The sequence below is a fragment of the Pinus tabuliformis genome, chromosome 6 (genome assembly GCF_031772625.1).
Source record: "Pinus tabuliformis cultivar Carrire ecotype Pingquan chromosome 6, CPIR1, whole genome shotgun sequence".
NCBI classification, from domain to species: Eukaryota; Viridiplantae; Streptophyta; class Pinopsida; order Pinales; family Pinaceae; genus Pinus; species Pinus tabuliformis.
This window is the reverse complement of record NC_142292.1, coordinates 1,321,080,192-1,321,107,741: the sequence shown is the minus strand read 5'-3', so window position 1 is coordinate 1,321,107,741 and position 27,550 is coordinate 1,321,080,192.

Genomic DNA, 27,550 nt, shown 5'->3' with positions numbered 1-27,550 from the left:
TGCATTTCCTTGAAACCTGTAAATTCGCATCCTTAAATATCCAACCCAAAGGGTATGGTTTATGATGTGGTACGGTTTCAAGTTTAAGCTCTTTAAATAAGTATTTTGAAATTAGGTTTTCTTGTGATCCCCTATCAAAGAGTGCATCAATCTTGGTATGATTTGAGGCTACTCTGACAATGAACAACTCTTCCCTTTTGTCTTCATTTGGAGTGTTGTTGTGACTATTTGAGGAACTAGTACTTTCAACATGTTAACCTTTCAAACCCATAGCTGCAATTTTTCTCTCATCTCCTGAATCTGACCCTAAGTCATTTTCAGCTATAGCAAAAATTTTTCCCTTCTCTTTGGCTTTCAATTTATCTGGTTTTAATTATGGATGAAGTTGCCAAAAGTGGTCTTCATCATGGTCAATCTTTGAACAGTTTTTGCATGTGAGTTTTTCCTTCTCTTTTTTGATACTTGCATTCTTCTTTCCCTTCCATTTTCCTCCCTTCTCTTTTCCCTTACCCTCACTTTCACATTTCTCCTCTATGTTTTGTTTTCCCCTTGCCTCAAGATGTGTGGCTTGCACACATACTTCATCTAAGTTTCTTGGGTTAAATATAAGGATAGTATGATGAAAATAGGAATGTAAACCTCCAATATATTTCAAGAGTCCGTCTTGTGAATTCAAGTTTACTCCCAACAATAAAGCCCTTTTCTTAAACTCCTGTGTATAATCTTGGATTGTTTGGCCTTTAAGCTGCCTAAAATTTTTCCAACTCATAATGGATTTTTGCATATAGGCTAAAGGATAAAACTGTCTTTTAATTGCATAAACAAATTCAACCCAAGAAATGGATATCTTACCATGGATTCACATTTCCTCTTAAGTCTTTTCTTCCCACCAAACCAGTGCAGCTCCTTCTAGCCTCAGTGAAGCCAACTAGATCTTTATGTCGTTCTCTTGAAGGTTCTGAATTCTGAAGTATACCTCCAACTATCGAATCCAATTGTCCAACTTTTCTGCATTCACTTCTCCATTGTACATGGGAAGTTCGAATTTTATGTCCAATTTCAGTAATGAAGTTTTTCCTTTCCAGGTTTTGGAATGAGTATGGGCAGTGGTGGTAGTGGAAGATGATGTTGTGTGAGATGGTGAAGATGATGAGGATGATGGAGATGGAGGTGGATTTCCACCATTCCCTTTGGAATCCTTCTTTTCATCCTTTTTTTCCTCTGAGCTTCCTTCTCCATGTGAAGGTTTAGAACTCTCTCCAACCATTATAGTGTTCCTCTCTTCATAGAGGACTTTAACCATCTCAGTCAAAGTATAGAAAGATTTATTGAATTCTTCCTCTTCTGAAGAGGGATCTTCATGCTCTCTTTCTCCAGACATAATGGCTATGGATTCAGGCTCAGAAATTTGTACTACTTGTACCTTTTCAATCACTTCAGCGTCTTGTGTAATATGTGCCTCTTCTATCTCAACTGATGGAGATGGAAATTGAGGTGATTTAGTGCTTCCTTGAGTGGTCCTTTGGGTGAGGATGATGCTTTCTTAGCCTTCTTCCTTCTTTTCCTAATCTCAGGACTAGCTATCAGTAGCTTCCCTTGTCCTCTCTACAAATTTAACCTCGTAATCATAACAACAATTGCAACTATTAAACCCTTCAAGAAAATCAAGAAAGCAACCTTGTGCTCTGATACCAACTTTATATGCATGCCAATTAGCCAAAAATGACTATTCATTTCCAAAATTTGGTTGAGAATTGAGTAAGTTATGGCTCAAACGGTTTTTCCTACGAAACCTCTGCTAAATCTGGAGAACTTCCAGTTAAGTCTGCCAAGTTTGGTGGCAGTTCCAGATTTGGTGGCTCCACCATAATTGTCGCCAACTTAATCAACAGATTAATTAAGGCTAATCATGTTTATGTCTCTAATCTCGCTTCCGTTGGCTCTTGGTTTCACATTAGTGGTCGTATGGAGAGGGGGTTGGCCCCGCGGGGTTGGCTCCCTCCTCTCCGTCGTCAGTCAACAAATACACATTTAATTATGGTTGTTGCGAGCTCCTTTCACATTTGGTGTCTGCGGCTCATTGGTAAAGAACAAGAATAGGAGGGGGAGGATTGTGGGTTCCATTCCCGCACTCCCCCCATCACGTTTTTATTAATACCATAATATATATGCCATTAGAATATAATATGCGCCATTTGAAATGAAATTTGAATTTGGATTATATATGGAATTTGTAATTAATACTTAATTAATATATTATAATATATAATTTAAAAAATTATATAATATAACATAATAAATTTATATAATAATATTTAATTAAATAATAAAAAATCAAATTCCACCTTACCCAACTAGGAAATTTCACCTTCTTTGAGTCAAACTGGCAAATCTGAAGATGACACTTGTCATGATGTCACTGGCTAAAACTAGAGAATATTCTCTACATGCTGACTGAGCATCCAGTCAACCCTATGTAAAAATTCTGGAAATTCTCTACCAATCTCGCTCTGAGACCTCTGTAGAAAATCTGACTGTAGATTAACTTGATAATGCAATATACCAAAGCAAAATACCATAATCTACATCTACTATCAATTTGTGGAAGCTTAAAGATTAAGAAAGATTCGAGCTGAACACATATAACCAGAAGAAGAAGAATCAATGCACATGAAACACAAGAAATACTCAGGGGAAAGCCTTAGCTAAAAACCCCACTATCTGGATTATCATACAAGGTGGAAATACATAAGAATTATACAAAGCCTTAGCTCTCACAGCTAGCCAGCTCTCAATACAATCCTCCTGGATGCTCACAGGCAATCAAAGCTTCTCACAAGCCTTCCTCTTTTCCCTCCAAGCTCTTATTTCCTTGCGCAGTTACCTCCGGGATGATCTCCTTCACCCAGTGTAACACTGCTCTCACACACTGTCAGAATTGTGCAATCCTCAAGGAACCTTATTCCTTTTGCATGCATGAGTTTCCTTTATAGGAAAACACATGCATGTAGAAGGAATAAGGTTCCTTGTGGATTGTGCAGTTTTGATAGTGTGTTAGAGCAATGTGTGAGAGTAATGTTACATTGGGTGAAGGAGATCATCCCAGAGGTAACTACGCAAGGAAATAGGAGCTTGGAAGGTAGAGAGGAAGGCTTGTGAGAAGCTTTGATTGCCTGTGAGCATCCAGGAGGATTGTACTGAGATTTGGCTAGCTGTGAGAGCTAAGGCTTTGTATAATTCTTATGTATTTCCACCTTGTATGATAATACAGATAGTGAGGTTTTTAGCTGAGGCTTTCCCCAGAGTATTTTTTGTGTTTCATGTGCATTGATTCTTCTTCTTCTGGTTATATGTGTTCAACTCGAATCTTGCTCAATCTTTAAGCTTCCGCAAATTGATAGTAGAAGTAGAGTATAGTATTTTTCTTTGGTATATTGCATTATTGAGTTAATCTATAGTCATATTTTCTACATAGGCCTCAGAGCGAGATTGTTAGAGAATTTGCAGAATTTCTACATCATATCAGAGCCGATTTTATCGAAGTTGTGAATAGTATACAGAGAGGAGATTTCATCAAATTTCTCTATAGATCAGCTACCTCTGATACAATGTAGAAAATTTGACTGTAGATTAACCCGATAATGCAATATAACCAAATCAAAATACTATAACCTACTTCTACTATTAATTTGCGGAAGCTTAAAGATTGAGAAAGATCGAGTTGAACACATATAACTAGAATAAGAAGAATCAATTCATATGAAACATAGAAAATACTCAGGGGAAAGCCTCAGCTAAAAACCCCACTATCTGTATTATTATACAAGGTGGAAATACATAAGAATTATACAAAGCCTTAGCTCTCACAGCTAGCCAGCTCTCAGTACAATCCTCCTGGATGCTCATAGGTAATCAAAGCTTCTCACAAGCCTTCATCTTTGCCCTCCAAGCTCCTATTTCCTTGTGCAGTTACCTCTGGGATGATCTCCTTCACCCAGTGTAACACTGCTCTAACACACTGTCAGAACTGCACAATCCTCAAGGAACCGTATTCCTTATACATGCATGAGTTTCCTTTATAGGAAAACACATGCAACTGATAGTACATTGTCCTTGACATTAATCTAAATTGGTTCTTTCTCAAAATAGACATGCATGAGTTTTTGATGAGAGAATCTTTAGTTATCTGGAGTACACTAGTTGAGTGCATGCATGCATCAACTGACTGATAACTCACAATTAGTTCCTCAAACTGTTTGGAACTAATTTAACTGGATTTAACTCAGTAAACTAAGTTAACTAATTAAAAATCAAATATAACTCAATTCTATCTCCTTAATTAAGGGATAATCTCCTTAATTTAAGGGATAATTGTTGCATGACTTCATAAAGACTTCTAACTTGAATTCCTCCAACTAGTTAATCCATAAATTTTCAAGCAGCTAGTGAGACTAAATTCAAATTTTAATTCAAGGATAAATTAAAATTGGAATATTCTGGATTCTATTTTTATCATTTCTTGTTGCTATTTTCAATACCCTAGTCAAACTTTCACTTTGACTTCTTTTTTTACCAAACTTTCAAAAGCTCTAACTTTTGCATACGATGTCGGTTTTTTGAACCATTCATGGCATTGGAATCCTGGCAACGAACTCTATCCGTTCATTTAGGTCTAAAGTAATTATGAGCACTTTCATTTTTTAGCTAAAATATTGATCCCTGATCAAAACCTTTATGGAATTTAGTTTTTGATGGGGTTGTCAGTAAAGAAGGTTCTAGTGCAGGTGTATGGTTTTCAAATTCACAAACTCGTCACTCAGAAGGCCATTCATATAAGCTAAACTTTCAATGTACTAATGACATAGTTAAATATGAAGCCTTAATTTTAGTGTTATAACTTTTAAAGAAGCTAGGTGCTAAGAGAATTTCAATTCATGGAGACTCTGAACTAACGATAAGCCAAAAGTAAAGGGGAATACTCTGCCAAGCACCCAAGGTTGAGGGCCTATAGGAATGTTGTTTTGGATTTTCTTGAATCTTTCATATGATTATAACTTGTATGTGGTCCCCAGAGGTCAAAACATCCTAGCTTATGGTCTTGCTACTTTAGCTAGTACCTGTAAAATTCCATATCGTCCTAGTCACCAATATATTGTTGAACTAAAAAAACTGACCAATTGTACCAGACAATATCATACACTAGCAAGTCTTTGGAAATGATGAACAGATTGAAATTTTTTTACAATCAAAGGATGAGTTTGAGTGTGCTAATATAGATGTAGATGTTGACATAGAAGATAGTGTACATAATAGTGTGGCTAAATTAGAATTCAAAGAAACAAATCAAGAAAAAGAAGAATCATAAATATTACAATTTAAAGACAATGTTTTTCCTAGAGGATTAGTCCCTTTATAGGATTTATTTGAGTTTAATGACGTAGCCAAAAAACCTAAAAACGAACCTACTGGAGCTGAAGTTGAAGATTGTAACATAGGAACCGAACAAGAACCCAAGATGATTAAACTATCCAAATCTATACCCTTAGCTGAAAAGAAAAAGTACATAAACTTGTTCAAATAATTCATAGATGTGTTTGAATGGAGTTATGAAGATATGAAATCTTGTGACACCAGCATTATATAGAATAAGATTCCCTTAAAATAAGACTAAAAGCCTTTTAAACAGAAACTTAGGAGGATCAACCCAATGTTGATGTCTTTAATTGAAAAGGAGGTCAAGAGGATGTATGATGCCAAGATCATTGTACCATTGAGATATTCTAAGTGGGTATCAAACTTAGTTCCAACTAGGAAAAAGACTGGAGAAATTAGACTTTGTATTGATTTCTGAAATCTTAATAAAGCCTCCCTAAAAGATAACTACCCTTTGCCTAAGATGGATCACATTTTGCAGAAGGTGGTTGGATCTAGTATAATTTCTTTTCTAGATGTTTTTTCTGGTTACAATCAAGTCCTAATACATCCTAAAGACCAATAAAAGGTAGCATTTACTACACCTTGTGGCACTTTCATGTATGTGAAGATGCCTTTTGGCTTGATGAATGTTGGTGCTACATTTCAAAGAGAAATGGACTTTACCTTTGCAGATGAAATGGGTAGATTCATAGTCATATATCTTGATGATATCACTGTTTTTTCAAAAATAGATGAAGAGCATTTGCTTCACCTAAGAAGGGTCTTTGAAAAATGTAGGAGATTTGGTATTTCCCTGAACCCAAAGAAAACATTGTTTGGCTTAAAAGAAGGAAAATTGCTAGGACATATCATTTCAAAAGAGGGAATCAGAATAGATCCTAGCAGAATTGAAGCTATTTTAAAAATAAATCCCCCTATAAATGTAAAGGAAGTCCAATCTTTCATTGGCCAAATCAATTTTCTAAGGAGATTTATTCCTAATCTAGCAGAGCTTCTAAGAAATATAACAAATATGTTGAGAAAAGACACTGAGGTAAAGTGGAACAGTGAGGCCAAACAATCATTTGATAAGGTAAAACAAGCCTTAACCCAAGCTCCTGTGTTGATCAGCCCTGATTTCACAAAATATTTTCTCATTTTCTTATAAGCATACTATTGTAGCAGTTCTCTTACAGAAAAATAATGAAGGACATGAATAGCCTATTACTTTCTTTAGCAAAGCCTTAAGAGATGTTGCATTGAAATACAACATCATGGAAAAGAAAGCATTTGCTTTAGTGAAAGCAATTAAATATTTTAGAGTTTATATCCTTCATTCACATATAATTGCTTTTGTTCCAAACGTTGTGGTAAAAGACATACTGACCCAAAATGATCCTGATGGGAAAAGAGGTAAATGGATTTCCATTATCCTGGAATATGACATTGAAATCAAACCTACCAAACTCATTAAAGGTCATGGGTTAGCTAAATTGATGGCTAAATCTAATTTACATGCTTTGGATATAAATTTTCTAGCTATACTTAACGAACTAGAAGGGCAGGTGACTTCACAAGTAGTAGAGGTTTTTGCAACCTCTCCCTGGTATGCAAACCTTATTTTTTTTTTACATTATTTACAAGCTCCTCCTGGTTTGACTAGAACTAAAGCTAGATTTCTTAAACTCAAAGCTATGAAATTTTTTATTCTAGACAATTATTTGTATTGGAAAGATGTTGGAGGGGTTTTACTAAATTGCTTGATGAAAGATGAAGTAGATAAAGTAATGCAGGAATTCTATGAAGCAGATTGTGGAGGACACTTGTACTGGAAGACCACTACCAATAAGATCCTAAGAGTTGGTTTTTATTAGCCAACCTTATTTGTTGATGTCCATAAGAAAGTCACCTCATGTCACAAATGTCAAATATTTGAAGGCAAAAGGAAACTATTGCCTTTACCCTTGAAGCCCATATTAGCTGAAACTCCTTTTCAACAGTGGGGTTTGGATTTCATTGGAGAAATTCATCCTTCCTCCTCATCCCAACACAAATGAATTCTTACAGCCACCAACTATTTTACCAAATTGATTGAAGCTATACCCACCACGCAAGCTTTTGATGCAATGATTATTAAATTCTTAGAAAATAATATTCTTTGAATATTTGGATGTCCCGAGAAAATCATCACAGATAATGTAGCAACATTCCAATCAAAGAATATGGTGGAATTTTGCAACAAATATCAAATAACCTTGGGACACTCTACTGCATATTACCCTCGGGGAAATGGATTAGCAGATTCTTCCAACAAAAATCTGGTTAATATCATCAAAAATTTGTTGCAAGATAACAAGAAATCATGGCATAACAAACTGGTAAATGCATTATGGGTAGACAGACTTACCACTAAGAAATCAATTGTCATGTCTCTATACCAATTAGTTTATGGAATGGATATTGTTTTTCCCTATTTTGAAAATGATGCAAGAATTCCAAGTGGAACCTAATGACCGTCAAAGAAGAATAAATCAAACAATTCAACTGCAGCAATCAAGAGAAGAAGTTCACAATAGAACCCAATTGGTCCAAGAAAATATCAAGAATATTTATGACAGAAGAACTAAGGCTGATAATTTTCAAATAGGGAACCATGTCTTGAAATGGGATTCAAGAAGAGAAGAAAAAGGTAAGCATGGAAAATTTGATAATTTATGGATGGGACCTTACATAATCCATGCTTACATGGGAAATAATGCATTTTTTCTGAAGGACATGGATGGAACAGAGCTGCCCGGTGGACCTGTAAATCGCAGGATGTTGAGACATTATTTTTTCAGGAATAGAAGAATTTCTCATCAAAATTAGTGTAGACAGCATTTTCTTTTTATTGTTGTGTTTGGGTAGCTTGTGTCAGAAAGTTGAAGCCCGAAGAGAAGGCCCTAAGATTTTAGTCATGCTTTCCACCATAACTACATCAACAATAAAAAATCAGAAATAAAAAATATTGAAGGAGATGATTCAAGGCTACTAGTCAACAGTTCTTGACACCTCACAAGGAGAGTGCCATCCCCAGCTAGAGCCACTGTTAGGGTCCTATGATTCATAAGATCAAACGATGATTGAATATTTCCTTTCATTATATCAAATTGTAAATAATATTGCATATTTCAAATGATTTCCAAAAAAATTATAAATATAAATAAAAAAATTATTGGACACCTAATCCTCTATGGGTAGGTGTGGAATGTGAATAGCCACCATAGTCCAAGAGACCACTTGGAATATGAATCCAAGGGTCGCATCAATGTACTATAAATGTATATCATGTCAATAATGTATGCAACTCAATGCTTATCATTCATATTATGCTTTTGCCATGTATGTGTTTAACATGGTATCAGAGTAAGCATTCTCCTGCCTTGCTCCAATTTTGACAATTATTTTCTTGTGGCCTTCTTTTGTGTGTTTGGCACCAGACCTAGGCATTGTCCAGACTCCTCCAAATTTGCACAGGACAATGCGCAGGACCTAAATTTGGCTCTATTCTTGGTATGTACGTTGGGTTTCTATGTGCGTTGATAGAAGATCGAGGTTTATATGCCACGTTGTATTGGAATTGATTTGTTGTGCATTACTCTGCATTGAATTTTGTTAAGTTAGTCATTTCTCTACTAGTCTCACCTGTAAGAGTTGACATTACCCTGCTTAGCATTCTCTCAACCAATTCTACATTTTTGTTTGTCCTGCAAACTTGTGTTATGGTCAACACCATAATCATCATATTTATCAATGCACCTACCTAATGGTATCAAATCGCTTGCAAATGGATCCACGTTTTGGAAGTTCTATAAAATATTGCTTATACAGATCCATGTTGTCGCAATTATATATTGAATACATTGGATCCTTACCTAAATTCTTATGTTGAGGATAATTCCTCTAATGTCATTCCATTAGCTACTCTAGTATGCGGAGATATCAATTCAATTCCATGAAGAATGTGTATGGTGAGCAGTAATTGTAGTAAATTGAACCTATAACGGCAACAAAACTTGACAATCCATGTTGTAACATCTTTGTGCCTACTCCTCTCTAATGACCTTTCCATTCAGTTCTTCATGTATTTCTCATTGAATTTCTCCACAGTTTCTAGCGTCGACACTACTAGGATTTTTTTAGAACTGTAGGAGTGAATATTTATGAGCACTGGTGGATTAATTTGAAATCAAGAACTTCAAATTCCTTTGGTGTTCTGCAACCCATGTGCACACAGTCCCTTGGATGATTCCTGATGAAGGAATTATTCATAATCGCCCTGATCATGGCTCCTCTTCTACCTCTCCAAAGGAAAGGTCATGGAACATAATGAGATGTTTTCTTCCATTGTTTAACTATTCATGGAAATATATCTCCTACTGAAATCATTACTGCAGCCAAAAAAAACAAGAAGCTTAGCTCCATTTATCTAAGCTAGGTTATTACAGCAAGACATAGTAATTGTTTTGAGTTCTTCATCATCTACCATGACCATGGTGTTGGCATAATGATACATGTGTTGTACTTGATGGAAACCCACTTGTAGCAGAACAACTCACTTGTATGAATCTATGTAACTAGATGAATCTAGAGGAGAAATATCAGATCTGACAGAATGCATGGCAATTCAAAGGAATCATTTCAGAAGTAATATGGAAAATTATAGTGTAACAGGTCTATTCAAAAGTAATATAACATTGGTGCAGAAGGACAGGAAGATGGAACTTAGGTCTACTAATCAGAATAAAGAAAGTAAAGGAAAAGGTTGATGTAAAGCATTTTAAGAAGTATACGCAGGTCATCTTAGATAAAATATCATATACACGCTGGTCCACAGAACAAAAAGAGAATATACGTATACACGCACTCCCACAGGAGGAAAAGAGCGCACATGTTGGAAAACTAAGGTTTTGGTCTGAGGTATTTGGTTCAAGGTATTTTGGGTCCAAGGTATTTGGTCCGAGGTATTGACTCTAGGTATTTAGTCTGTGGTATTGACCCTAGGTATTTGGTCCAAGGTATTGGTCCTAAGTGGTTTTGGTCCAAGGTATTGACAAAGGATCTAAGTATATAAGAAGGAGAAGATCAAGGGCTAAGTACCAAAGTAATGAATATCTTATGAAGGGTTATGTGCAAGTGTATGGGTTTCTAAGGAATACTTCTATCTGAAGTATATTTTATGTTGCAAGGGCTATGTTTGTAATTTGATCTGAAATACTTTGTGCACCTTGAATTCAATATTGGATCAGGATCATGAGACCTGAAATGACTTATTATTGAATGATCTGATATTGGGCTAGATCTGATTATGTACACCTGTTTTATTCTTTAAATATCGTGATCTGGGTTTGTCTGAAGTCCGGAGGTGCAGCGAAGTTATGAAGTAAGTATTTGCATATCTGTACGCTGGTTCGCTTTGGTGAAGATGTGTGTACATGCTGGTTTGGCTTTTCCAAGTAGCGTATGCAAAAGAAAAGCTTGATGTTCAAGGATGACTGATCTATTAGATTAGTGTTGTTGTTTTACTGTTGTCTGTCAATGAAGTCTTCTTAGATCTGAATGTAAAATTGAATGAATAAGGAGTTTGATATTTGATAGATTGATTGTATAAGTGAGAAGAAGTGACTCTGTTGTTGCCTGTGTAGATCTCTGTAAGTTGACAGTAGATGTTTAGTATATTGGTGGTTGGTACAGACTTGATTCAAAAGTTTATGGTTGTAGTAGATTTGGAGGTATACGCAGGTTTGATTAATAGAAGAAGCGTATACACGTAGTTTAGGTTCAGCCAAGAAGCGTATACAGTTTGATGCATGGTTTCTAAGGTTACAACTGGTTCTGAATGATGATGCAGGTTTCTGGGTTTAGCATAGTGTTCTGGTGTCAATGATCTGATTGTTTAGATTAACTGAATGTTGGTTGATGCAGTTTAAGTTTAAAAGTTGTTGATGGGTCCAGTATGAAAATTGGACGAAATGTGGCCTACATATAGTGTTGTTGTGTACCAGGAATATCCATTGTGAAAATTTATGAAACGTGGTCCCTAGAGGATACTGAGGTTTGGAGCCTTCAGTGAGGAAGTCGAAGCTTCCTACTAGTAGTGGCTGGTGATTTGATCAGGGGGTTGGAGCTCCCTTTAAGTAGCAGCTGGAGAACGAGTGAAGGTTGTAGCCTTCTGTAGGTCAGAGCCTACATACTAGTAAATATATCAGTTAGTACAAGAACTAGGGGGTTGTACCTCCCTTCTAGAAGAAGCTGGAGAACAAGAGAAGGTTGTAGCCTTCTGCAGGTGGGTGCCTGCATACTGGTATGAGTCTGCACCAGTACAAGATTGTAAACATATTTTCTTATTATTAAAAGAAGACAGAAACGATAGCGGAAAGTGGTTTTCACCCACATTGGGTTTCCACCTTAAATCTTGGTGTTCATGTGTGTTGCTTATGTTTTATGGTTTATTTTTTTATTACTACACATGGTTACTGTTTAATGTTTAATAAATTATTGATGCATTGATTAAAGATCAACATATGATGAATTAACTGAATCATAAGTTCACTGGATATACGTTGGTTGCCTTAAGAACAGTTGCGTGCACACACGAGTTCCCTTCTCTGAAATAGTGTATATAAACCTGATTATGAAAATGAAAAATTTATTGATTTGTAAATACTGATTCACCCCCTCTCTCAGTATTATTTCCAACAATTGGTATTAGAGCAGGTCCTTTGACATAAGCTTGATCGCTTGAAGGAGATCCGTAGAAACAATGGGAAAGAAGCTAAAGAAGAAAGCACCACAAAAGAAGAAGACATCTCAAGGGAACTGTGACAGTGGGAGAGACGATTGGCCATTATGTGGAAGCAACTCCTCAGATTTAGAATCACCTCAAAATGAAGATGAACAAGCAAAAGAATTATCAGGTATGAATTTGGTGTCCTCTAGTGATACATTTCTTTGTTCATTTGAAGATAATGAATGTGACAGCGAAACAAATGAATTTTCTCTTATGGGTGAAAGAGAAAGAAATCAAATAATGGCAGAATTTAAAAAGCTCACAGACATAATTAAAGATCAACAAGATCTATTAGACAAAAGGGAGTGTACCTACAAAGAAGAGATTACAAAGTTAAATTCTAAGTTAGAGGAAGGAAACATAGTAAGGAATCAGTACAAGGAAAAGGAAGATCAATGTCAAAGGTTGTAGGATGAAGTGACATCATTGAGAAATGAAGTGAATGAAAAGGACACAACAACCAAGGAACTTATAGAAAGAACCAGCTATTGTGAAGGTCTTGAAGTTGTGGTTGTTTCTCTAAAAGAAGATCTCAAAAATTCAAATAAGCAAAATGAAGATCTACTCCAAGCATTTGAAGAACAAGAAAATGAAGTTCTCGAATTAAGGCAACAAGTGGAAGAAGGAAGAAAAGCTGAAGAAATCATGAAGAAGCAGTATCTTGAAAAGGAAGAGCAATATCAGGTTGAGGTAAATATCCTAAAAGGTAAATTAGAAGAAAAGGATAAACTTTTACGATTTCAAGATAGCACTAAGATTTTGGATAATATTCTTAGTAGTCAAAGGTCTCCTATCATAAAATCTGGTCTTGGTTTTCATGAAACTATTGAAGGTGAATCTAGTTCACAAGATGAGGCAGGGAACTCTAATGAAAAATCTGAAATGTTCAACATGGAGATAAGAGGTCAACCCCATCAACAACCAAGGAAAGAAAGACTTCAAAGAAAATCATTTACTCCTAACTATGGAAGTGATAATCAGCTCTTTCCTCTGATGAATAATGTTGAATGTTTTGTGTGTCATAATTTTGGACATGTTGCAACAAGATGCAGAAGTAGAATGATTCAAGCTAATAACCATCACACAGAAATATCATCAGCTTCTAGGTACTTTAAGGGATATTGTTTTTCTTGCAATATGTTTGGTCACAAAGCCAATGACTGCTTTAGAAGGAATATGATGTTGGCACTATGATACAGATTTGTCTCTATGACACAGGTGTTGTCCTTGATGGCAACTCACATAGATGATAGATCACAGTTCAGGCTCACAGAATGAAGGAAGAGAGGTATACACAGGTTCCCCATTGACCAAGCCGTGTGTACACGTGGGTTCACAGACCAAAAGGCGAGTATAGTGTACACACGCACTTTCACAGAAGGAAAGGCACGTACATGTTGGAAAACTTAGTTTTGGTCCGTGGTATTTGGTCCATGGTATTTTGATCCATGGTATTGGTCCAAGGTATCTTGTCCGAAGTGTTGACCCAAGTATTTTTTCCAAGGTATTGATTCTAAGTGGTTTTGGACCATGGTATTGAGTAAGGCCTAAGACTATAAAAGGAAGAAAAGATCATTAGGCAAAGGCACTCAAGAATTGAATATTGAATGAAGAGAAAGATCTAGAATACAGGTTATTGGGTTATGGTTCATAGCTGGATCTGAATCAAGGATGAACCTAAGCGTTTGATGAAGGATAAGTTCTATTGATGGGTCAAGATATTAAGGCTTGAATCGAATTATCTTTGTGTGGTTTTGATCTTTTATCTGAATAACTAGCGCATGTTGTAATCTGTAAATATGATGATCTGGGTATAACTGATGTCTGAAATTGTTGTAAAGTTTAAATCATCATTTACAGATCTATACGTAGGTTCACTTTAGCAGAGGCGCATATACACGCTGGTTCTGCATATTAAAATAGTGTATACACATGTTCGCCTTGAGCAAACGACGTATGTACGTAGGTTCGACACATTGAAGTAGCGTATACCTCATAAAATATGCTTTAGCTACTTCTATTTGTTGTTGCATCGTTCTGGGTTCTGGCTTGGGTTCTGGTTATTGTCACTATATTTTGGTTACAACATTCTGAGAAGTGATTGATTGATTCATTTTTGGTTGGTGCAAAGGAGATTGGTTGATGCAGATAAATTTGATGTTTGATTGATGTTATTAATGGATCCAGTCTGAAAATTTATGAAACGTGGTCCTTGAAAGAAAAGAGAAGGTTGTAGCCTTTTGTAGGCATGTACCTACGTACTAGTAAACACATCAGCTAGTACAAGAGCTAGGGGTTTGTAGCTCCCTTTCAGGAGAAGCTGGAGAGTGAGAGAAGGTTGTAGCCTTCTACAGGTAGAAGCCTACGTACTGGTATAAGACTGCACCAATACAAAAATTGTAAAAAGAATTTTCTTTTTAAAAGAAGATAGAGACGATTGCAGCAAGTGGTTTTCACCCACATTGGGTTTCCACCTTATATCTTGTGTTCATGTGTGTGTGATTGTCTGTTCTGTTTTACTGCACCTAGTTACTATTTATATGCTTCTGATGCACTGATTAAAGGTCAACATATGAAAAATTAACTGAATCATAAGTTTGTAGGATATACGTTGGTTGCCTTAATAAAAGTTGTGTATACATGCAAGTTCCATTAACTGAAGTAGCGTATATGAATCTGAGTATGGAAATGAAATATTATTGACTTGCTAACACTGATTCACCCCCCCTCTCAGTATTATTTCCAACAATTGGAATCAGAGCAGGTCCTTCAGAAGAAGCTTGATCGCTTGAAGGAAGATCTATCATCATGAGTAACTATGAAAGAGAGGGATCCATTAGACCACCAATATTTGATGGGAGAAACTTTGTTTATTGGAAGGTAAGAACCACAGCCTACCTTCAATCTCTTGGAACAGATGTTTGGGAAATCATCGAAGGAGGATATACATTTCCATCAGCGATTCCTACAGATACGGCAGGTAAAAAGCAATATGAAACCAATGCCAAGGATTTCAATACATTATTGGGGAGTCTATCACAATCATAATTTGTCAAGGTTATGCAGCTCAAAACCGCCAAAGAAATATGGGACAAGATCGTTCTAAGCTATGAAGGAGACAATCAGGTAAAACATGCAAAACTACAATCTCTTAAAATTCAATATGAAACTCACAAAATGCACAATGATGAAAGTATATATAATTACTTCCTACGTATAGATGAGATTGTTAATTTCATGAAAAACTTGGGTGAAGAGATAAAAGAAGTTACTTTAGTTGAAAAGGTTTTAAGATCCTTGTCTACTAAGTTTGAATCAAAAGTTTCTGCCATAGAAGAAAAGCAGGATCTTCAGAGTATTACTATGACACAGCTGCATGGAATCCTAACTGCTTTCAAAATGAGAAAAGGAGGTCCATCAGATATGATAGAAGCCGCATTTAAAGCTTCAGGAAGAGAAGAGCTCAATGAATCAGGACATATTTCAAAAGGAGAAGAAGAAACAAACTTTGTCAAGAACCTTCAACGGGGTTCTGGAAGATTTAGAGGTAAACTACCTTTCAAATGTTTTGCTTGTGGAAGAGTTGGTCATTATGCGGCCAAATGTCCTCATAAACAAAATCTTGATAAAGGTAAGGAATCAGAAAAATGGAATAGAAAACAAAATGTAAGTAAGAAGAGATACTATACGCATGAAGATAGTGATGGTTTATCAAATAGTGATGAAGATGAAAATAGTAATGACTATAGACTTCTTATGGCTTTTGAAGATGATGATTTCTTGGATGCTTTAGATGAAGATGACCTTTATGAAGAAATATCTAAACTCAAAATATGTTTAGAAGAAAAGAATATGATTATAGATACTTTGGCATTCCAACTTGTTGAAATAGAAAAACACAATGAAAAACTAGAATGTGAAATTGTGGGTCTAAGAAAAGATATTGAGAAAACAAAATCTCTCAATCTCAGATTTGCTAAAGGATCACAAAATTTAGATGAAATTATCAAAGTGTAATGCTCCTCTGATAAAGACAGGTCTTGGCTATACTGAAGAAGCATCTCAAGCACAGAAGCCGTCAACCTCCACTAAAAGCTATCTTGATGCAGCAAAGAGAAGTGAACAGTTTGATAATCGTCAACAAAGGCATAAAGCAGATCACCAGGTAAATCGGGTTCAATCTACTTCAAGGATGAATAGAAGTTACAACCAACCTCAGGTAAATCATACTCAATTTGCTTCAAGAATGAATGTCAATGGAAACTACAATCACCAGGTCAGTAGATTCGATAATCGCAGGAACTTCTTTAATGGCCAATGTTTTTCATGTCATAAATTTGGACACAACACTGCTCAATGTGTTACCTACAAGACCATCATGACTAGAGAAGCATGAAATCAAAGGAATGTGACAGGGATCATGAAAAGGGCCTACAATAACTTTTCGCTTCTTGAAAATGAAATAGAATGCTCTATCTATAAAAAATTTGGTCATGAAGATTCTGAATGCAGGAGTAAATTTCGGGAAACATCTTAGAAGGAGAAAACTTCATTAAGTCCCAAAATATGGAGGAAGAAAGAACCACAAACAAAAATATGTGGTATAGCCTTGTATGCAGAAGGACAAGAAAATTAGTGGTACATTGACAATGGATGCTCGAAACACATGACAGGTGATAAAGAAAAACTTCAGAGATACAACGCCTTAGAAAAGGAAAAGAAGGTCTCATTTGGAAATGACACTCCTGTTGTCATAAAAGGTAAAGGTTTTTTTCTCTTAAAAGAAAAGGTTAAAGCTGGGAATGTTATGTATGTTGATGGTCTAAAGCATAACTTATTGAGTGTCAGTCAAATGTGTGATCAACGAAATGAAGTAGTATTTCGATCAAATGGATATGTTGTTCGTGAGCTTGATACAGGAGAAACCATGATCAAAGGCATAAGAACTCCAAACAACTTATACATACTCAATGGAGGACAACAATAATGCTATCTAAGCAAAAATGATGAACACTAGCTATGGCATAGAAGATTGGGGCATCTAAGCTTCCCACAAATAAGAAAAGCATTCAAATTCCAAGTTGTTCGTGATCTTCCTGATATCAGCATTCCAGAAAATACAATATGCAAATCATGTCAATTTGGTAAGAAAACCAGAGCACATTTCCCTGAGAAGGAAGGATCAGCTAGTAAGCCTCTTGAACTTGTTCATACTGATTTATGTGGTCCATCAAGGAAAAAGTCACCTCGTGGAGAAGAATACTTTATATTATTCATTGACGATTTTTCCAGAATGTGTTGGATAGGACTTCTAAAGCATAAAGATGAAGCATTTGAAAAGTTCAAAGCCTTCAAAGCTTTGGTTGAAAATGAATCAGATCACAAAATCAAATGCCTCAGATCTGATCGAGGAGGGGAATTTACCTCGGATGAATTCTTCGACTTTTGTGAAGAACATGGAATAAAAAGAGAATTCTCCACCGCAAGGACTCCTCAGCAAAATGGAGTGGTAGAAAGGATGAACAGAACTGTTCAACAAATGGCTCGTGCCATGCTAGATGAGTCTGGAACTCCTGCAACCTTCTGGGGTGAAGCTGCATTTGTTGCCGTCACTATCCTCAACAAAGCAACATTCGGGTAAATGACACTCAAACTCCACATGAACTTTGGTATGGTAAGACTCCTACTGTAAAATACTTCAAATTTTTTGGAAGCAAATGTTACATCAAAAGGACTGATGAAAAACTTGGCAAGTTTGAACCTAGAGCAGATGAAGGCATTCTCCTTGGTTACTCTTCCTGAAGTAAAGGACATAAGTGTTATAATAAAATACTTAGGAAAATTATTGAAAGTATTGATGTTTTGGTTGATGAAGCAGGCAAAAATCCAAAGCAGGTATAAACCGAAGAGTGTGAAGAAGATGAGGATTATTTTTAGGTCCCTATAATACTAGTGATTACCCCATTAATATTGTAGTTGTATCCCTTATTAATATTTTTGTGCCCCTATTGTCCCCATACTTTTATTACTGTTCCCCATAGAATCCCTCTATTGTTATTTTTGCGGCTTTATATTATTATTATTAGGTTGGCTGGGTTATATTGTGACTCCTTAGACTCCTATATATAGAAAGGAGGTTTTGTCATTTGAATCATCTAAGAATTGTTCATTTATGTAATGTAAAGGAGGTTTCCCCCTCGAAGAGGTTGAATTCTAAGGCGTTGATCTATCCATTCTATCTTTTTTTGAGCTGGTTTCATAACATTTGGTATCAGAGCTTTGGATTCTAGGGTTTCGCTGCTCCAAATAGGTGATCATGGCATTTTCGCTATAACTTTTTTTCTGCAACATTTCAGAAGCTAAAAAAAGAATCCATTTGAGAATAAATCTCACTAAACCTTAGGTCTGAATTTCAGAGATTTTTGTGCTACATTTGCAGAGATATAATCTAAGAAATTTGGTCTTTTTGCAGACTCCTGAATTACATTCCAAACAGGTGACCTGGGGAAAATCGTCATAACTTTCTCTCTAAGCATCGGGTTGAAATTTCGTAAAGTACAGAAAGAGGACAGAGTATAGTTTTTTCAGAGAAAAAGGTTGAAATAGTGACTCATGGCACGTCGTACAAGTTCGCTCTAATGAACTAGTCTATAATCAAGTCACTGTGGGAGATTTGGCATAACTCTTCCTTGGAGAATCCAATTTGGATCAGACTGGTGGCATTGGAAAGAGGACACAGAGGGCTACTGCAGGTCACAATTTCAGAACTGGATGATCTGAAATTACAGAGATACATTAGAGGCAATATCGACCTCCTACAAAGTGAAAAAAGGTGTGTAGATTTTTTTAAATTTTTTCTTAAGCTTGGTTTGAAAAATTATTGAAGAAATCAAAGGGCATAGTAGAGCATTATTATCAGTAACTGATGCCCCGAGGAAATAAAATGCAAAAACCTAGTAAGAAACCTGAAATCACTAGCATGACTCAAGAAGAAGAGGAAGAAATGCTACATGATATATCAAAATTACAAGACCAAGTGCAACAAATGTCACTCTCACAAAAGCTAACAGAAGCTAAGATAAATGGCGTGGAATCTAAGATAAAGGGCATGGAAACTAAGATGAATTGCATGGAAGCTAAGATGGATGATTTTAAGATAGATTTGAAGACAGGCATGGAAGATTTGAAGATAGATTTGAAGACAGAATTGACAAAGTTTCTACAAGAAATGCTTACTAATGGTGAAAGGGTAGTAAAGGAAACTCATGATGAGAACAAAAGAAATGTTAATCATGATTTAATAGACTTTAATGTTGGACCGAAGACCACCATATTCCAAAAATCAATATGAGGAAGTTTGATGGCAAGGATCCTGCAACATGGATATTACAAATGGAGCAATTTTTCGATCTCAATAATGTGCAAAACACACAAAAGGTACATATTGCAACTTTATATTTGGAACCAAATCAGTTTGTATGGTATCAATGGCTTTGCTCTAGTAAACAAATTATCACTTGGGCAATTTTTACGAAAGAATTGACAGCACATTATGAGGATACAAAAAGCAACACTATTTTTAGCCAATTGATAAGTCTTAAACAAAAGGGTCGAATAATGGAGCACATTGAGGAGTTTCAAAAATTGAACATAAGGGTAAAAAATATTCTAGAGGAGCATAGGATTGATGTGTTCATAGCGACTTTAAAGGATAATATCCAACATGATGTTCGCCTTTGGAACCTGATTCATTAGAGAAGGCATTCAGGTTAGCAAGAAAAATGGAAAGCAAAATTATGGCAACCATGAAGCATACCACTCACAACTATAAAGATGGAAGTGTTGTTTCCCCTAGTCTTCCACAACTTAGAAGGTTGACACCACAACAATTGGAAGAAAAAAGAGAAAAAGGGCTTTGTTACAGTTGTGATAGCAAATACACTAAAGGTCATTGCTGAGAATAAATTATTCTACATCGACTGTGAAGAGGAAGAAGAAAAGGAGCAAGAAAGGTCAAAAGAAGAGGATATACTCCAGGAACAAAGCCTAGATAAAGAAGAAATGAATCTGACCATATCTTGTAATTCATTGGTTGGAATTACCACTCCTCAAACCATCAAGATAGAAGGACAAATCAAGAAGAAAAAGGTAATGGTGTTGATTGATTCAGGAAGTACCCACAATTTTATTCATTGTAAGATAGCAAAAGAATTGAATTGCTTCCTATATCTAGCACCAGAGTGTCAAGTGATGGTTGCAAATGGAGGAACGATAAATTGCTCTAGAAAGTGCCATAATATCAAGTTATCCATGGGAGAATATGTATTGACTAGCCCAATGCTTTCCATTCCAATGGGAGGTGTTGATGTTGTACTAGGAGTCCAATGGCTACAATCCTTAGGTACAATAGTTTTTAATTTTCAAGAAATTTACATGAAATTCTCTGTGGAAGCAAAGGAAGTTGAATTAAGGGGTATTGCAGGGAAACCGGGAAAGATAATCAGCTCTAGCAATATGACAAAGCTTCTAAAAAAGGAACAAAGAGGTGCAATTGCACAATTATGTTCACTAGATGTTTCCACATTGGAATCATCTATTGCTCCAGATCTCCAAAAAGTATTGGACAATCATTCCAAGGTATTTGAGACTCCCAAAGGTCTCCCACCTATTCGTGATCATGATCATGCTATTCATCTGATTCCATGAAGTGTTTCTCCAAACATCAGGCCATACAGATATCCTTATGCCCAAAAGAGTGAAATTGAACGTATGGTTGCAGAAATGCTAGAGGCTGGTATAATTAAACCTAGTCAAAGTTCTTTCTCTGCTCCAGTAGTATTGGTGCACAAGAAGGATGGATCATGGTGCATGTGTCCAGATTATAGTGAGTTGAACAAGCTCACTATTAAAGATAAGTTTCCCGTTCCTGTCATTGATGAATTACTGGATGAATTGCATGGATCAATTTACTTCACCAAGTTGGATCTTCATTAAGGATATCATCAAATCAAAATGAAGACTGAAGACATTCTGAAAACAGCATTTATAACTCATGAGGGTCATTATGAATTTTTGGTCATGCCTTTTGGCCTTACCAATGCACCTTCTACATTTCAAGGTTTGATGAATTCCATTTTTAAACCCTTCCTTAGAAAAATTTTGTTAGTATTTTTTGATGATATACTAATCTACAGCAAGTCTCGGAAGGATCATGTTGAACATGTTGACAGGGTGCTACAACTATTGGAGGAGAAACAGTTATATGCAAAAAGATCCAAATGTTTCTTTGGAGTACAAGAGGTGGAATATCTGGGTCATATTATATCTCATGAAGGAGTTAAGGTAGACCCTAGCAAAATTAAAGCCATTAAGGAATGGAAAATCCCCACATCCATAAAGCATCTGCGAGGATTTCTCAGGTTAAGAGGGTATTATCGGAAGCTTATTGAGAATTATGGGAGAATAGCAGCACCTCTAACAACATTATTGAAGAAAGATGCATTTTCATGGACTCTAGAAGCAACAAAGGCCTTCGAACATCTTAAAGAGGCAATGTGCCAAGCACCAGTCTTAGCTACACCGAACTTCGCAAAAACCTTTATTGTGGAATGTGGTGCTTCAGGAAATGGAATTGGTGTTGTTTTAATGCAAGATGAAAGACCCATTTCTTTTGAAAGTCGTCCAATCAAGGGAAAGCTTTTACATAAAGCTATTTATGAGAAGGAAATGTTGGCAATACTCCATGCACTTAAGAAATGGCAACCCTACCTAATGGGAAGACAGTTCAAGGTAAAAACGGATCATGATAGCCTTAAACACTTTCTAGAACAAATATTATCCTTTGAAGAGCAACAAAAGTGGGTCACAAATATGTTGGGTTATGACTTTGAAATCATCTACAAAAAAGATAAATAAAATGTGGTGGCAGATGCACTCTCAAGAAAGGATGAGGATGTGGAAGCATTGTTGTGCGCCATTTCTATTATCCAACCAGATTGGATAAACGAAGCAAGGGAGGAATGGAAGAATGATGAAGAAGTATGGGCACTTATTCGGAAGTTACAACAAGATTCCAGTACATCTGATACATTTAGCTGGTAAAATGATTTGTTATGGTACAAAGATCGCTTATACCTCTGTAAGAATTCCCAACTAAAACAAAACATTCTTATGGAATTGCACACTTCTCCCTTAGGAGGGCACTCAAGATTTTTAAAAACTTACCACATGGTTAAGAAGGAATTTTTTTGGGATGGCCATAAATCGGATATTCAAAATTCTGTGGCGGAATGTTTGGTTTTCCAACAAAATAAAGTTGAAACAATTAAGACACCAGGTCTATTACAACTTTTATCCATTCCAAGCCAACGTTGGGAGGAGGTTTCAATGGATTTTATCACAGGTTTACCCAAATCTGAGGGAAAGAGTGTCATCATGGTGGTAGTTGATAGACTTACCAAGTATGCACACTTTTGTGCATTATCACATCCATTTAAAGCCAGTACAGTTTCTACTGCATTTATGGAAACAATTCAAAAGCTACATGGAAACCCAAAGACTATTGTAAGTGACAGAGATCCCATTTTCACTGGAAATTTTTGGACATAATTATTTTCTTGTCTTGGTACTCAGTTAGCTCATATCTCATCTTATCATCCTCAATCTGATGGGAAAACTGAGATAGTAAACAAATGTTTGGAAGCATATCTTCATTGCTTTGTATCTGATAAATAGACATAATGGGTCAAATGGTTGCCTCCGGCTGAATGGTGGTATAACACTTCCTTCCATACAGCAACAAAAATGACCCCATTTATGGCACTTTATGGATATCAGCCACCATCCATCACATTATATTTAAGAGAAAATTCTAAGGTTCAAGCAGTGGAACATCACATCGAACATCAACAACAAGTCCTCCAACTCTTAAAGGATAACCTCGTGTTGGCACAGAATAGAATGAAACAACAGGTAGATCAACATCGCAGCGAAAGAAGTTTTGATGTAGGTGATTGGGTATTCCTACGACTACAACCATATAAGCAAATGTCCCTCAAGCAAGCTAAGAAGGATAATAAATTATCACCAAAGTATTATGGTCCGTACAAGGTGTTGCAAAAGATTGGTACTATGGCATACAAATTGGAGCTTCCTGCAACTTCTCGATTGCACCCAGTTTTCCATGTTTCATGTTTAAAGAAGGTTATAGGAAACAAGCTCCCAGTTCAAACAATATTACCAGAACTTGATGAGGAAGGAAAAATTATATTGGAACCAGAAGCAGACACAGAAACAAGAACTCGACAGCTACGAAATCGATCAATTTCGAAGTATCTTATCAAGTGGAAGAACTTATCCGCTGAAGATTCCACATGGGAGGATGAAAATTTTATACAGAAGCATCCAGAACTACTCAAGCATTGAGGACAACACTTTTTTGGAGGAGAGGGGCATGTTAGGTCCCTATAATACTAATGATTACCCCATTACTATTGTAGTTGTATCCCTTATTAATATTGTTGTGCCCCTATTGTCCCCATATTGTTATTACTGTGCCCCATAGAATCCCTCTATTGTTATTTTTGTGGCTTTGTATTATTATTGTTAGGTCGGTTGGGTTATATTGTGACTCCTTAGACTCCTATATATAGAAAGGAGGTTTTGTCATTTGAATCATCCAAGAATTGTTAATTTATGTAATGTAAAGGAGGTTGCCCCCTCGAAGAGGCTGAATTCTAAGGCGTTGATCTATCCATTCTATCTTTTTTTGAGCTGGTTTTGTAACAATTATCCTTCCACATCAAATCAGACAAATTCTGAAGAAGAAGCCAATGAAGCACCAAAAGAACAGATAACGGCAAAAGAAAAGACTCCATCCAGGTATGTTCAGAAAAATCATCTAGAGACTCAAATTTTGGGATAGAAAGAGGAAGGTGTGCAGACAAGAAGAACTATTACAAAAGCTTCAAGCTATCTAGCATTACTTTCTTCCATCGAACCTCAAAATGTAAGTGAAGCATGCAAATATGAATGTTGGGTCAAGGCCATGAATGAAGAACTTGATCAAATTGAAAAGAATAATACTTGGGAATTAGTTCCTAGACCACATGATAAGAATATCATAGGAACCAAATGGATATTTAAAAACAAGCTAAATGAAAATGGATAAGTTATCAAAAACAAGGCCAAAATTGTTTGTAAAAGGATATGCTCAACAAGAAGGTATAGATTTTGAAGAAAATTTTGCACTTGTTGCTAGACTTGAAGCCATAAGAATGTTCCTTTCTCTTTCTAGCTTTCAGAAATTCAAAGTATACCAAATGGATGTAAAATCTGCCTTTCTTAATGGAGACTTAGAAGGAGAAGCATATATTGAGGAACCAGATGGATTCATCCTTGGAAATTATCCAAAACTTGTATGCCGACTTAGAAAGGCTCTCTATGGTCTAAAACAAGCTCCAAGGGCCTGGTATTACCGTCTTGACAAATACCTCCATCAACAAGGTTTTTCAAAAGGATTAGCTGATAGCAATCTATATACAAAGATTGATAATGATAAATTGCTAATACTTGTAGTGTATGTTGATGATATCATTTTTGGTAGCAATGAAGAAGCCATGAGTCAAAACTTTGCTTTGGTAATGCAACAAGAATTTGAAATGTCCCTGCTTGGTGAGCTCACATATTTTCTCGGCCTACAAGTTCAACAAAATAAAGATGGTATTTTTCTATCACAAACCAAGTATCTCAAGCAGATCTTGAAAAAATACGGCATGGAAGATTCTAAACCAGTATGTACCCCCATGGTAACAGGATGCAGTCTCAGCTCAAATGATGAATCAGCAGCAGTACATCAACCAACCTACAGATCCATGATTGGCAGTTTGCTTTATCTAACAGGTACCCAACTAGACATCATGCATGTAGTGGGAATAGTTGGAATATTCCAAGCAAATCCAAAGGAATCACACCTTCAGGCAATCAAAAGGATCTTCAAATATCTTCAAGGAACTCAGAATTTTGGTTTATGGTATCCTAGGGATACAGATCTTACACTTCATGCATATACAGATGCAGATTGGGAAGGAAGCGTGGATGACAGAAAAAGCACTAGTGGTGGTGCATTCTATATGGGTTCCAGATTAGTGTCTTGGTTCAGCAAGCAACAAAGTTCAATTGCATTATCTACAGATAAAGTAGAATATGTGGCTATTGCATCATGTTGCGCACAACTCCTTTGGATGATGCAAACATTGCAAGACATTCAGATCACATGTACTCCACCCATCTCCATTCTATGTGATAATACAAGTGCAATCAGTATTTCAAAGAATCCAGTCATGCATTCCAAGACCAAGCACATACCCATCAAATATCACTTTCTGCATGAACAAGTGCTTGAACAAAAGGTCAAATTGGAGTATGTTCCCTCCAAAGAATAGGTTGCTGATATATTCACCAAACCACTGCCCAAAGAGACATTTAAATATCTCAGACAGAAGCTATGAGTAGGTTAGGCATCATCTTTTTGTTAAAACTTATCTATTTCAGAGAAAAGTGGTTGTACGCGAGTTTCATGAATCGTATCCGCATACATACGCCAGTTGTTGTGGATACAGTCGCGTATATGTTGGTTTGAAGAAAAACAAAGGATGAAAGGTGTCTGATATGGGTCTAACAGTGATCATCTAGCACAGGTTTAGGGGGAGCATATACTTATAGTAATGCATTGTTGGCATTATCTTAGAAGATCTTGGTACAAACTCACAGTTGTTTTTTATTTACGTGGAATAAGTTCAGGGGGAGATCATGGTTGTTGGTCTGGATGGTGATTGACAGATGCAGTTGATGATAGTTGCTGATAACTATCATAGTCTTGTTTTAGATATTTAATCTCTATGTCATGTATTTATTTTATTGTCAAGGTCATGAACGACCTATTTTGTTTCCCCACTATGGATGGGATGGATGATGTAATGTTCTGACATGTATAAACATTTGGTATATACCCACTTGGTTGGGTGGATAAGTCAAACTTGGTATATCCCCACTTGGTTGGGAGATGGATGTATGTATGAGTCATTAGTGATAGGAAGGTCATTTATGATGTATTTATAGAGTCATCTTTTTGCAGACCTTGCTTATATTCTAGGGGAGCATGGATAGCACACTTCAGCATATTAGAGAATTTAGTGTGTACTTAGGGAGAGCATAACCCTTTGCCCTTGATGACAAAGGGGGAGAGTGACTTGGGGTTGCCATCAAGTCCAAAGGGGGAGATTGTTGGCATTATGACGCAGGTGTTGTCCTTGATGGCAACTCACACAGATGACGGATCACATTTCAGGCTCACAGAATGAAGGAAGAGAGGTATACACAGGTTCCCCATTGACCAAGCCGCGTGTACACGTGGGTTCACAGACCAAAAGGCGTGTATAGCGTACACACGCACTTTCACGGAAGGAAAGGCACGTACATGTTGGAAAACTTAGTTTTGGTCCGTGGTATTTGGTCCATGGTATTTTGATCCATGGTATTGGTCCAAGGTATCTTGTCTGAAGTGTTGTCCTAAGGTATTTGGTCCAAGGTATTGATTCTAAGTGGTTTTGGACCATGGTATTGAGTAAGGCCTAAGACTATAAAAGGAAGAGAAGATCATTAGGCAAAGGCACTCAAGAATTGAATATCGAATGAAGAGAAAGATCTAGAATACAGGTTATTGGGTTGTGGTGCACAGCTGGATCTGAATCAAGGATGAACCTGGGCACTTAATGAAGGATAAGTTCTATTTATGGGTCAATATCTTAAGGCTTGAAGCGAAGTATCTTTGTGTGGTTTTGATCTTTTATCTGAATAACTGGGGCATGTTGTAATCTGTAAATATGATGATCTGGGTATAACTGAGGTCTAGAATTGTTGTAAAGTTTAAATCATCATTTACAGATCTGTACGTAGGTTCACTTTAGCAGAGGCGCATATACATGCTGGTTCTACATATCAAAACAGCGTATACGCAGGTTCAACACATTGAGGTAGTGTATACCTCATAAAATATGCTTTAGCTACTTCTGTTTGTTGTTGCAGTGTTCTGGGTTTTGGCTTGGGTTCTAGTTACTGTTACTATATTCTGGTTACAGCTTTCTGAGAAGTGATTGATTGATTCAATTTTGGTTGGTGCAAAGGAGATTGGTTGATGTAAATAAATTCGATGTTTGATTGATGTTATTAATGGATCCAGTCTGAAAATTTATGAAACGTGGTCCCTGAAATAAAAGAGAAGGTTGTAGCCTTCTGTAGGCCTGCACC